Consider the following 12,145-nt stretch of genomic DNA (forward strand, 5'->3'; position numbering starts at 1 on the left):
AAAACCTACCTTTTTCGCTTACCTAATATCTCATGTGGCTCGGTGACAAATTTTGTTTGCTAACACTCCTGTGAAGCGCATTGGGACGTTTTACTACATTAAAGCCACTATATAAATGCAAGTTGTTGCTGTTGAAACCATTGAGGAGCTTGCTGCATGAGTTCCCTTACTTGCCATAAGCAAGATAACAATTGTAGGCAAGCAGAGGGGTAGGTCTAACGCTCATTTACCTTCTTTGTCTATACGAAATCCAAACTCGTCATATTGGAATTCTGGCTGCTCCACAGACTCTTCCTTCTGAAAGGAAAGCAGAGGTGGATCAGTTCCACATGAGGCTTCCGACCAGCAGCTCAACATTTGCAAGTGATGAGACACCATTAGAGGCGTGGGTGGCAGCTCGAGACACCACTTGAAACAAGTAAGTTCTACTACCAAGGTTAAAAGAAAACAAAATACAAGGGGGAGGTGCTCGTGTTGAGTCGAGAACAGTCCAGCAAAGAGTTCTCCAATTTTGGGGCTGCCACTACTTATAGAATGGTTTCTCCTGGAACTTCAAAAGAAAAATGTTAGCATCACGCACTCGCAGGCTAGGTACAGCTGGCACAAAGGGTTTGTGAAACCTCCTACTGCCCTTCGCCCCAGAAAATCCTCCGCATTTCCCAACAAAAACAATCACCCAGAGTACCAACCAATGGAACACAGATCAAAGTCCCCCACCAGCAAAAATCTACAAGGACAGGGCAACAACCTAAAAGCAAACCCAGTGACAGCACCTCACACTTAACAGGAAGCAGGCTTGGACGAGCGGGAGTGGCGATGAATGTCCTGTGCAGTTTTAGTTCCATTCGGTTTTTTGAGGTCCAAGAGGGTCTTGCAGGGGGTTCTGGGTGAAGGGGATGCGAAAGATACAAACATCACTTGTCAGGATGGTTTATCTTTGCTGTTGCCGCTGGGCTAACACTGGGTCACAGCTAACACGACTGCAGCTACACCACACCCAGAGAATTCCTTTGGCTTCCTGGAGATCACACCCTTCAGCACACAACTAATTACTCAGCCAATGCTAAAAACTGCACTGACCTGAAATACTGGATCTGGGCAGACAGTGAGTATATTGTCTTGAGGCAGTAGAGAGGGTACAGTGCAGATTCACAAGGGTTCGCTGCCTGGTTTCAGGAAATAATTACAAAGAAAAACTGGGGCTCTTTTTGTTAGAACAAAGATTATGGGGTGATTTGATAGAGTTGTTTAATATTATAAAGGGATAGGACAGGCTAGATAGAAACAAATTGTTTCTAGTGGTGGAGGGAGTCAAGAATGAGGGGACACAGACACAAGATTTAGGATAAAGAGCAGGAGAGACCTTTTCATACAGCGGATTGTGAGGCTGTGGAATTCACTGCTGGAGTTAGAATTTGAAGCAGAGGCCTTGTCAACATTTAATAGGTGGTTGAGGAAAGGGGGGTAAAGGGATGCGGGAACAGGATGGGCACATGGGACTAGGAGGATAAACACCAACATGGACTGGCTGGGCCGGAAGGCCTGTTTTCATGTTGCAATTTCGATGTTAAAATCGAAGTCTTTGCGCTGGCCATTACGGCCCGTTTTGGGGGAAAAAATGGCGGCCTCACTTTTGCCTGCTGCTGACGGGTCCCACGGCGGCCGCCATTTTCGGCAGGCCGGCAGCGCTGCCATCGCCTGCGCTCGCCGACAGTATTGTAATTAGTCAGAGTGTGACATCAATCGGCGTGCAACGCCGAGTTGAGACCCACTCATCCATTTTGGATATCGCCGCCCTCTCCAAAGCACACCCGTGCGTGCAACCGCTAAAAGCGCTTCAGCAGCATAAACAGCCATGAGGACGCTTCAACTGACAAATGTGGGACAGCCAGGACTAGTATCTTCACGCAGCACTGTTTATATTAATCGCAAGCCGAGGCCTTGATAACTAACCCTGGAAATTGATAGGTAAAGTTTAATTTTTTCCTGGTGGTTTGTTTATTTGAAACTGTCCTGCGTGAGATTGTAACGCTGAATGTAACAAAGGGGAAGATGCAGAATATTACAAGTGAATGTTTCTGAGCGACTAGAAGAGTAAGTTTGAGGTTTGGATTAGGAACCACCTATGGATGTTCAGTGTTTCGACCTCTGAAATCTGAAGTGTGAATTCAAATTCTTTAAGTTATCAGTGATGAGTCCTGTGTCCCCACCATGGAATAGGAGAAAGCCCACAGTTGCCAGACCCTCTCCTAAGCCAGTGACTAAAGTGACTGATGCGCTATTAATTACTCAAAAGACTGAGGTTAAGCGAGTAACTAACAGGCTTTTATTAACAAGAGAATGAAGGTGTGCCTCGAGTGGTCGACCAGTCCAGAATACAGAGGGACTGTGGAGCAGTCACCTTTATACCTGGACTCGTGGGAGGAGTCAGCCGAGGCATGTACAGACATGTACACAGTGGAATACAAACACCCACACAGGCAGGTATAACAGTGGTTTACCACAGTGACCTCAGCACATCAATGAAATTATGACTGCAATGGTTTCAAAAACTACAAACAGCTGGATTTGATCGTCCTGCCCTATATTTTTTTCTTCCTGCTACATGAAAATTTGAACGAGCATTTAACATAAAGAGCTTGGCTTCGTCTCTATTCCTTTAGAATGAGGTGTGTGGGTAAAGTGATAGGGGAGAGTCCTTGAAAGCATTGAATGGGCCATCATGGCTCAATGTCAAAAACAATGACCTGTGGTCCCTTTCACCAACACTGAACGCTGCGTACCTTCTTCAGCTCAATGAGAGGTTCGGATTTCCGAGAATTAATTTGCCCTGTTGTACACCCACACCCTCCCCCTCCGGTCCCATAAAACCCAAACTCCGATCAAACCACAGACTTTCCCGGCACAGTCGACAGGCTCCCCACATAAATCATTTTTCTATCTTTTTCCATCTGCAGAAGTGTTGCGAGCCGGAGGTTGAACTGATTTAAAAGATGACGTCCAGAGATAGGTTCTGGAGCTTTGCTCGTGTTGCTTTGATGCGCTTAAAACAAGAGGGAGCTTTCTCCACAAAAGCTGAATGCAATGCTGTAACTCCAGGATGGCATGTTGCCTCCCTGCTGCCAGGGTCAAGGATGTCACTGAGCAGCTGCAGGACACTTTTTTTAAAATTCGTTGATGGGATGTAGGCGTCGCTGGCAAGGCCAGCATTTATTGCCCATTCCTAGTTGCCCTTGAGAAGGTGGTGGTGAGCTGCCTTCTTGAACCGCTGCAGTCCGTGTGGTGAAGGTACTCCCACAGGGTTTGGGAGGCATTGCTGAAGAAGTCTTGGCGAGTTGCTGCAGTGCATCTTGTAGATGGTACACACTGCAGTCACGGTACGTCGGTGGTGGAGGGAGTGAATGTTTAAGGTGGTGGTTGGGGTGCCAATCAAGCGGGCTGCTTTGTCCTGGATGGTGTCGAGCTTCACTCATCCAGGCAAGTGGAGAGTATTCCATCACACTCCTTACTTGTGCCTTGTAGATGGTGGAAAGGCTTTGGGGAGTCAGGAGGTGAGACACTCGCCGCAGAATACCCAGCCTCTGACCTGCTCTTGTTGCCACAGTATTTATGTGGCTGGTCCAGTTAAGTTTCTGGTCAATGGTGACCCCCCAGGATGCTGATGGTGGGGGATTCGGCGATGGTAATGCCATTGAATGTCAAGGGTCGGTGGTTAGACTCTCGCTTGTTGGAGATGGTCATTTTCTGGCACTTCTGTGGTGCAAATGTTACCTGCCACTCTGAGGGGGGAGGGTGAACAGCCAGAGGTCGTTGACAACATCGGTACCAACGACATCGGCAGAAAGAGGGATGAGGTCCTGCAGGCAGATCTTAGGGAGCTAGGAAAGAGATTAAAAAGCTGGATCTCAAATCTCTGGATTACTCCCGGTGCCACGCGCAAGTGAGTATAGAAACAGGAGGATAGAGCAGATGAATGCGTGGCTGGAGAGATGGTGCAGGAGGAAGGGCTTTAGATTCCTGGGGCATTGGGACTGGTTCTGGGGGAGGTGGGACCTGTACAGGCCGGACGGGTTGCACCTCAACAGGGCCGGAACCAATATCCTCGCGGGGAGGTTTGCTGGTGCTGTTGGGGAGGGTTTAAACTAATTTGGCAGGGGGATGGGCACCAAGATGTAACATTAAAAAGGGGAAATAAAGTGCTCAAAGGATTGGGCGAGGCAGAGAGCACTAAAGTAAGAAATAGGTGGGGTCAAACTGAGAGAGAATACAGAATGGTCTAAGATGGGTTTACAGTGTATGTATGTGAACGCACAAAGCGTAGTAAACAAGGTAAGTGAGCTGCAGGCACAAATAGCCACATGGGAATATGATGTTGTGGCAATAACCGAGAACTGGCTCAAAACAGGGCAGGATTGGGTATTAAATATTCCTGGTTATAAGGTATTCAGGAAATATAGGGAAGGAAAGATAGGAGGTGGTGTGGCAGTATTGATTAAGGAGAATGTTACAATGCTGGAGAGGGAGGATTAGCTATGGAAAAGGACAGGGAGCAATCTAGAATAAAAATGTTTAACTGGGGGAAAGCCAATTTCAGTGGGATGAGAACAGATCTGGCCCGGGTAAACTGGAATCAAAGATTGGCAGGCAAAACTGTAATGGAACAATGGGCTGCCTTTAAAGAGGAAATAGTTTGGGTACAGTTGAGGTACATTCTCACTAGGGGGGGGGGGGAAGATAAGGTAACTAAAGTCAGGGCTCCCTGAATGACGAAACAGATAGAGAATATGATGAAGCAGAAAAAGAGTGCGTATGACAGATGTCAGGTTGCAAATACATCTGCGAATCAGGCTAAATATAGAAAGGTTAGAGGAGAAGTGAAAAAGAAAATAAGAGGGGCAAAGAGAGGGTATGAGAATAGAATGGCAGCCAACATAAAAGGTAATCCAAAAGTCTTCTATAGGCATATAAATAGTAAAAGGGTAGTAAGAGGAGGGGTGGGGCCGATTAGGGACCAAAATGGAGACCTATGCACGGAGGCAGAGGGTATGGCTGAGGTACTAAATGAGTACTTTGCATCTGTCTTCACCAAGAAAGAAGATGCTACCATAGACATAGTGAAGGAGGAAGTAGTGGAGGCACGTGATAGGATAAAAAATGATAAAGAGGCTGGCTGTACTTAAAGTAGATAAGTCACCAGGAGCGGATGGGATGCATCCTAGGATGCTGAGGGAATTGAGGGAGGAAATCGCGGAGGTACTGGCCATAATATTCCAATCCTCCATAGATACGGGGGTGGTGCCAGAGGACTGGAGATGTGCAAATGTTACAGCATTGTTCAAAAAAGGGTGTAAAGATAAACCCAGCAACTACAGGCCAGTCAGTTTAACCTCGGGAGTGGGAAAGCTTTTAGAAACAGTAATCAGGGACAAAATTAACAGTCATTTGGATAGGTGTGGATTAATTAAGGAAAGCCAACAACATTTTTTTTTTAAATTAAGGAAAGCCAGCGTGGATTTGTTAAAGGCAAATTGTATTTAACCAACTTGATCAAGTTTATTGATGAGGTAACAGAGGGTTGATGAGGGCAATGCGGTTGATGTAGTGTACATGGATTTCCAAAAGGCGTTCGACAAAAGTGCCACATAATAGGCTTGCCAGCAAAGTTGAAGCCCATGGAATAAAAGGGACAGTGGCAGCATGGATACACAATTGGCTAAGTGACAGGAAAGAGAGAGTAGTGGTGAACGCTTGTTTTTCAGACTGGAGGAAGGTGTACAGTGGTGTTCCCCAGGGGTCAGTTCTAGGACCACTGCTTTTCTTGATATATATTAATGACTTGCACGTGGTGTACAAGACACAATTTCAAAATCTGCAGATGACACAAAACTTGGAAGTATAGTGAACAGTGAGGGTGAGAGTGATAGACTTCAGGAAGACAGAGACAGGCTGGTGAAATGGGCGGACACGTGGCAGATGAAATTTAACGCAGAAAAGTGTGAAGTGATACATTTTGGTAGAAAGAATGAGGAGAGGACATATAAATTAAAGGGTACAATCCTAAAGGGGTGCACGAACAGAGAGACCTAGGGGATATATGTGTGCACAAACCATTGAAGGTGGCAGGACAGGTTGAGAAAGCAGTTAAAAAGGCTTATGGGATCCTGGGCTTCATAAATAGAGGCACAGAGTACAAAAGTGTGGAAATTATGATGAACCTTTATAAAACACTGGTTCGGCCCCAACTGGAGTATTGTGTCCAATTCTGGGCACCGCACTTTAGGAAGGATGTGAAGGCCTTGGAGAGTGCAGAAAAGATTTACAAGAATGATTCCAGGAATGAGGACTTCCGTTACGTGGATAGACTGGAGAAGCTGGGGTTGTTCTCCTTGGAGCAGAGAAGGTTGAGGAGATTTGATAGAGGTGTTCAAAATCATGAGGGGTCTAGACAGAGTAGATAGAGAGAAACTGTTCCCATTGGCGGAAGGGTTGAGAACCAGAGGACACAGATTTAAGATGATTGGCAAAAGAACCAAAGGTGACTTAGAAAAAAAAATTTTAGGCAGCGAGTCATTAAGATCTGGAATGCACTGCCTGAAAGGGTGGTGGAGGCAGTTTCAATCAAGGCTTTCAAATTGGAATTGGATAAGTACCTGAAGGAAAAAAAATTGCAGACTATGGGGAAAGGGCGGGGGAGTGGGGTAGCTGAGAGTGGGCACGGGATAGACGGGCAAATGGTCTTCTTCTGTGCTGTAACTATTCTATGATTGATTGGTGAGTGGCAGGTAAGTTGTTGTAAAAAATACGGCAACTGATCCGTACATAGCCCACAGGTTCACTCGTTTCTTCCTCGTTCTCCTTAACTGCAAGCGGGACACAGACGCGACCTTCGGCCTCCTGCTGAGCTTAGCGCTGGAAAGAGCACGTTACACCACAAATCCTCCACACCGCTGCTGTTAGTCAGCAGGCAGCACCAATATACCGGTGCTGCCTGCAGTCTCTCTGTGGACAGCCGTTAGCCTTGGCCGGCATTGTAACCGGCATGTTTCCAGCCTACTCAAATTTCTAGGTCAGGGACCTGCGATTTGCGGTCAGCGGTGAAGCAAAGGTGTTCAACCACTGGCCCCAAAGTAAGCTTCCCACAAAGATCTCACGATGTCTGTGGCAAGAAGTCTGGCTTTTCCGACATTCAGTTGAGATCAGTGCAGTGTAGTGGGGAATCCCTAACGCGAGCTGCTGTGACGTCAGAAGCTGTCTAAGCAGCCAATCATATTGCAGAATTCTCACAGCTCAAGAGCCAGGAAGTAAATAAGCTCCTTTAATTCTAACTTTTTAAAAATGTTAGAGAGCAAAACAAAGATTGGGGGCTTTCACGTGGGAAAAAGGTAAACCTGAAATAAAGATGAACAAACTTTTTTTTTAAATTCTGAAAATTTAGGACATGTTGGATGATATTCCATTCTTTGTCATCTATAAAAATTATAAACAGTGGCCCCAACACCAACCGATGGGACCCCACTGCAACTAGTGTCCACACCAGAACCTCGCCGTGAATCAGCAATCCTCTGTTCCTGCACTTGTGGTCTTGCCAGACCAATGATGCATCAGGTCCTCCCACATCGCAGAGACTACAAACCACAGACTTCAGTCGGCCCCACACTAAAGCAAATTATTTTTTTCTTAATAATGTAATGAAGTTAAACACAACTTTGTGACTTAACCATTAAAATATAATTTTAGACCAATCGCACCTCAACACTGACAACCCTTGAAACTGAACTCCACACTCTCCTGGCCTTTCGAGCTCCACTGAAATTTACAGGGAGCGAATCCCCACAGCGCCTCTCCCGCTCACCTGCTGCGACTTTGATGGAAAAGCCGCAGAAACCCCAGATGGAAAGGCATAAATGGCATTTTACAGGGATTTTCGTCTCTGTGGCCTTTCTGCCAGTTACGGCAGAAACACACCGCCACACATTAAATTAAAGTTAAAATTCAGTACCGATGCTCTAATCACTCCTCATGAGGCGGAACCTGACCCTCTCCTGCCCTCTTCGTGTCTCACTGCTCATCCTCCCTATCCTCAACAAACCCTATACATTCGGGATTTTATATTCCATTTAAATTCCCTTAATGGCTTACATGATTGCCTTTTATACCTACACTGGTTTAACTCACATGTCCCAGGATAACCTGTCCCTAATGTAAAGCATTATCTCAATAAAGATATCCCACTTTCCCTATGAATCCTGTCATTTAAGCAGTTCCTTCCATTTTATTCCTTTGGAGCAGCATCTCATCCCATCAAAGTCAGCCCACCTGAATTTATTTGAAAAAGCTTTATTACTTGCTCTGTCCTTATTTCAGCCTTAAAATAAGCAACTTAATGATCACTAGTTCCCAAATGCTCTCTTCAATTTGGTTTCTTGTTCCCTCCTCCTCAGTGAGTAGCAAATCCAATGTGGCCCCTTGGAGGTTCACTCAAATGTTTTTTTAAGACCCCTGAACTTGAACAAACTCCCTTCTGTAAATACCAGTCTCTGCCAAGTAGATTAAGCCACCCACCCTCATGATTACAACCGAGGTCTTTGCACCAATCCTCAGTCTCCCACGGCACCAATCCTCCGTCTCCCACAGCACCAATCCTCAGTCTCCCACAGCACCAATCCTCACAGTCTCCCACAGCACCAATCCTCAGTCTCCCACGGCACCAATCCTCAGTCTCCCACAGCACCAATCCTCACAGTCTCCCACAGCACCAATCCTCAGTCTCCCACAGCACCAATCCTCACAGTCTCCCACAGCACCAATCCTCAGTCTCCCACAGCACCAATCCTCAGTCTCCCACAGCACCAATCCTCAGTCTCCCACAGCACCAATCCTCAGTCTCCCACAGCACCAATCCTCAGTCTCCCACAGCACCAATCCTCAGCCTCCCACAGCACCAATCCTCACAGTCTCCCACAGCACCAATCCTCACAGCCTCCCACAGCACCAATCCTCAGTCTCCCACAGCACAAATCCTCACAGTCTCCCACAGCACCAATCCTCAGTCTCCCACAGCACCAATCCTCACAGTCTCCCACAGCACCAATCCTCAGTCTCCCACAGCACCAATCCTCAGTCTCCCACAGCACCAATCCTCAGTCTCCCACAGCACCAATCCTCAGCCTCCCACAGCACCAATCCTCACAGCCTCCCACAGCACCAATCCTCAGTCTCCCACAGCACCAATCCTCACAGTCTCCCACAGCACCAATCCTCAGTCTCCCACAGCACCAATCCTCACAGTCTCCCACAGCACCAATCCTCACAGTCTCCCACAGCACCAATCCTCACAGTCTCCCACAGCACCAATCCTCTCAGTCTCCCACAGCACCAATCCTCACAGTCTCCCACAGCACCAATCCTCACAGCCTCCCACAGCACCAATCCTCACAGCCTCCCACAGCAGTACATCCACCTCCATTTTATTTTGTGCTGGCCTGTACCATATTTCCACCACTAACATTTTACCCTTGCCAATTTTCAGTTCCTCCCTTTGATCAATATTCCCCAATAAGCGTAGGAAGATAGGAAAATAGAACAGGAGGAGGCCATTTAGTCCCTCGAGCCTGTTCCGCCATTCAATTAGATCATGGCTGGTCTGTGACCTAACTCCATATATCTGCCTTTGCCCCATATCCCTTAATACCTTTGGTTAATAAAAATCTATCAATCTCAAATTTAAAATTAACAATTGATTTAGCATCAACTGCCGTTTGCAGAAGAGAGTTCCAAACTTCGACCACCCTTTGTGTGTAGAAGTGTTTCCTAACTTCACTCCTGAAAGGTCTGGCTCTAATTTTTAGACAAAGTCTCCTAGTCCTAGAATCCCCAACCAGCGGAAATAGTTTCTCTCTATCTACCCTATCTGTTCCCCTTAATATCTTGAAAAACAAATTCCCCTTTAACCGTCTAAATTCTAGGGACGACAACCCTAGTTTGTGTAATCTCTCCTCGCAATGTAACCCTTGGAGTCCGGGTATCATTCTGGTAAACCTACGCTGCACTCCCTCCAAGGCCAATATATCCTTCCTACGGTGTGGTGCCCAGAACTGCTCCCAGTGCTCCAGGTGTGGTCTAACCAGGGCTTTGTACAGCTGTAGCATAACTTCTACCCCCTTGTAGTCTAGTCTAGATGTAAAGGCCAGCGTTCCATTAGCCTTTTTGATTATTTTCTGTACCTGTTCATGACATTTTAATGATCTATGTATCTGGACCCCCTAAGTCTCTTTGGAACTCCACTGTTTTTAGCCTTTCACCATTTAGAAAGTACCCTGTTCTATCGTTTTTAGGTCCAAAATGGATGACCTCACATTTGGCTACATTGAAGTCCATTTGCCACAGTATTGCCCATTCGCTTAATCTATCTCTTCGTAATTTTATGCTTTCATCCACACTGCTTACAACACCGCCTATCTTTGTGTCATTGGCAAATTTGGATATGTGGTTTTCTATCCCATTATCTAAGCAGTGCCATCCCAGCTCTTCCTTTCCTTCTCGATCCTTCCTGAAGCATAGATAGCCCTGCAAATCTATTCCACACTCCCCCTCTTCCTTTATCCAGGCTTCAGTAACTTATATACAATCTATATTAGCTCCCTGTTTATAAGATCAAAAGATAAAAATAAATTTGGAAGGCCATTCAGCACATCTTAATCAAGCAACAACAACTTACATTTATATAGCAGTTAACGTAATAAAGCAACCCAAACATTTGCGGCTGCAGAACATTTTGGAAGGGGAGGGTTAACAGCCAGTTGTCGTGGTGCATATAGGTACCAACGATATAGGTAAAAAACGGGATGAGGTCCTAAAAGCTCAATATAGGGAGTTAGGAGGTAAATTAAAAAATAGGACCTCAAAGGTAGCAATCTCAGGATTGCTACCAGTGCCACGTGCTAGTCAGAGTAGAAATAGAAGGATATTTCAGATGAATACGTGGCTAGAGGAATGGTGCAAGGGGGAGGGATTCAAATTCCTGGGACATTGGAACCGGTTCTGGGGGAGGTGGGACCAGGAGAAACCAGACGGTTTGCACCTGGGCAGGGCCGGGACCGATGTCCTGGGGGGAGTGTTTGCTAGTGCTCTGGGGGAGGGTTTAAACTAAAATGGCAGGGGGGTTGGGAACCTGAACAGGGAGACAGAGGAAAGGGAAACAAGGATAAAAGCAAAAGATAGGAAGGAGAAAAACAAAAGTGGCAGTCAGAGAAATCAACGGTTTAAATCAAACATGGCCACAGCAAATAATAGGTCTGAGAGCGTTAAAAAAACAAGCCTGAAGGTTGTGTGTCTTAATGCGAGGAGCATTCGTAATAAGGTGGATAAATTAGCTGCGCAAATAGAGGTAATCGAATATGATTTGATTGGGATGACGGAAACATGGCTCCAGGGTGGCCAAGGCTGGGAACTCAACATCCAGGGGTATTCAATATTCAGGAAAGATAGGCGAAAAGGAAAGGGAGGTGGGGTAGCATTGCTGGTTAAAGAGGGGATTAACACAATTGTAAGGAAGGATATTAGCTCTGATGATGTGGAATCTGTATGGGTAGAACTGAGAAATACCAAGGGGCAGAAAACGTTAGTGGGAGTGGTATATAGACCTCCAAACAGTAATGCGGAGGTTGGGGATGGCATTAAAAGAGAAATTAGAGAAACGTGCAATAAGGGCACAGCAGTCATCATGGGTGACTTTAATCTACATATAGATTGGGCTAAACAAATTAGTAACAATACTGTGGAGGAGGAATTCCTGGAGTGTTTACGGGATGGTTTCCTGGACCAATATGTCGAGGAACCAACTGGAGATCAGGCCATCTTAGACTGGGTATTATGTAATGAGAAAGGATTAATTAGCAATCTTGTTGTACGAGGCCCCTTGGGTCGGAGTGATCATAATATGATAGAATTCTTCATTAACATGGAGAGTGAAGTAGTTGACTCAGAGACTAGGGTCCTGAATTTAAATAAAGGAAACTACAATGGTATGAGGCGCGAGTTGGGTAGGATTGATTGGGGATTGTCACTCAAATGGTTGACGGTGGATAGGCAATGGCAAACATTCAAAGACCGCATGGATGAACGACAGAATTTGTTCATCCCAGTT

General features: G+C 46.0%; 1 long non-coding RNA gene across 1 annotated transcript in view; it reads right to left on the reverse strand.

Moving 5' to 3' along the window:
• Positions 1-200: 200 nt before the first annotated feature.
• LOC147080982 (uncharacterized) overlaps positions 201-12,145 on the reverse strand; it is a 51,317-nt gene continuing 39,372 nt past the window's right edge. Inside the window, exon 4 of the long non-coding RNA XR_015076940.1 lies at positions 201-297. This is a non-coding gene — a long non-coding RNA (uncharacterized LOC147080982). The remainder of the gene's footprint in view (positions 298-12,145) is intronic.

This window comes from Somniosus microcephalus, unplaced genomic scaffold, assembly GCF_052327205.1.
Source record: "Somniosus microcephalus isolate GS21.2 unplaced genomic scaffold, FLI_Smic_1.0 scaffold911, whole genome shotgun sequence".
Taxonomy (NCBI): Eukaryota; Metazoa; Chordata; class Chondrichthyes; order Squaliformes; family Somniosidae; genus Somniosus; species Somniosus microcephalus.